Consider the following 2,303-nt stretch of genomic DNA (forward strand, 5'->3'; position numbering starts at 1 on the left):
TCAAGAGATTTGTAGATCTAGTAGAGTTATGCAAAGTTTTTTGGAGGTTGCTTTTAGAGATAGTTTTTGGAAAACAATTATTGGTAAATTAGCTATATCTTTTGGGCAGTCATTATGCATGAGGTCAATGGCAGGAATTCATTGCGCAATTTCTCTCTTGAAAAGCTAATCTTTTGGGATCAACTCCAAGGTTCAGTATTTGTCTTGCGACGTACAAAAATCCCCCTAGTTGAAGATAGCTGTGATTGTTCATGAGGAGGCCTTTGCTGGTTCTATTATGATATTAGAATGAAGTAAATCTATTCACTTCTCAAAATAATACACAAAAGAACAATGTTTTTGTATTTTTTGGTTTTTTCAATGAATGCAATTCTAATAGTGCAACTAAAATGAGTTCCTATTCTAACAAGGGGTTAGCAAAGAAAATAATGAAACTAAAAGAAAATAAAATGAAATTGAAATCCTAAATGGAAATAAGCTACAAAAAACAACATGCTGCGAGTTAAGCTTTCAAATAAATCGTTAAGAAACCAATGAAAATAAGAGCAATGCTTCCTAGAATCCACTAATGCAATTGTAGGTAAGAAAATTTAACAATCATATGATATTACACCTTTCATTTAATCACAAGGCCACAAAAAGTGTGCTCATGTGAGACAAAAGACTATGCAGACACAATTTGATGATCTCTTCTCAAGCTCATTATGTCAGTGAAATTTGTAAATCTATAGCAAACACTAGAACTAAAAGATTGCACAATTAGAAACAATCCAATAAACCTTTGGCTCAATCACAATCTCATGAACAAAATTCACAAAAAAATGACACATTCAGGCAAGAATGACTACACTCCAAATGTGAGCACCAAAAGCATAATTTTATTGCATAATAATGGCAGCCATTGTTACATATCATAATGGGGTATTTATAAGAAATCATCTCCTCAATTCATGTTGATAGAGAGATATCTTCATGCAATAAAATGCTTTTAAAACATTAAAACAAACTAAATATATATAGACTAACAATTAATCTGGTGCTTAGAGGGACTCTATCCATATTTTATTCATTAATTGGATGCATGAGCCCTTAACATGTCAAAAATAGAGAAAACATGAGAAAGAAAGTAGGAGGAAGCCTTCAATAGAAGTAGGAGTGTCTGGAAGTGCCAAAAATAGAAGCTAGTCCTTTACTAGGTGTGTGTCAAAGTTAAATTGTCAGAATGCATTCCTATTGCATGGAAAGCACTATTTTTGGAACAAGTAGTTAACTATTAGTGCACCTGTAAATTGTGGGGCTACATAATTATGGACCCGTGCCCCTACAGAGCTACGAATCTCGATGGGGTCAAAAATCTCAAAATTTTACAGTGTCAAAATTGAAATTCTGGCATCTGGGTTTTGTTCTTCTTCATCCCAAAGCTATGTTTGGATGTTTTCCCTTGAATTTCTCTATCGTGTTAGTAATCTTAGCTACATTTGAAAGATCTAAAGCCTCATACTTATCTTTTACCTTTTGTCTGTAATTGTCTACCTCAATCCGAGTATCAGGAAAATCCCCGAGTTTGGTATCCAATTCTAACAAGGCTTCTTCTATCGTAAAGGCTTGTTGGATGCCCTCATCATTAGAAATCTCCAAAAAGATCTTCTTGAAATTTTCCATTGCTCTCTCTATAGGTAACAACCTTTCTCATTCCTCATCTTCAAAAATATCCAACCTTGCATCACTGTAGTTCCTCTCTACTTCCAAGATTCACTCTCGGGCTTGGTCCATGAATTGATGCATCTCCTCGTGTAATATCTCCATTACTTTATTGCTATTCACTATTTTCTCTATCCAATCATCAATCATGTCTAATTATTCCCCAGTATATACATCAATCAAAACCTGATATCTTTGGCCCTTTATGGCTTGTAGAGTCTGCAAATCCTTACTCTAGGCATGTACCTCATCTATGATATTGAAGACATGCTTCAAAATTGCTACAATCTTATTGACATTCTCTTGCGTAGCATGTAGTAACTTCAAATTCTCCATGATGATCATAACACCTTTCTCCTCAAAAATTTCTTTCCATTCCTGACAAGCCTTCAAAAATGGGTCAAGTTGCACACCTCCCCCTTCTCTAAGTACAATGTTCAGAGTCTTCTCAAGGTGTTTAGGATCAAGAGGACCGACAACTTCAGCTAGCTATCCCTTTAGGATCTCAACTTGCCTTCAAAGTTCTTGGAGTTTAATCTCCTCTTGTTCCACGTACTTGAGGATCTCTTTGACTCCCATAGTCATCATTTGTTGGGTTGAAT

This window comes from Cupressus sempervirens, chromosome 10 (genome assembly GCF_028749045.1).
Source record: "Cupressus sempervirens isolate cs-2001-9-10 chromosome 10, ASM2874904v1, whole genome shotgun sequence".
NCBI classification, from domain to species: Eukaryota; Viridiplantae; Streptophyta; class Pinopsida; order Cupressales; family Cupressaceae; genus Cupressus; species Cupressus sempervirens.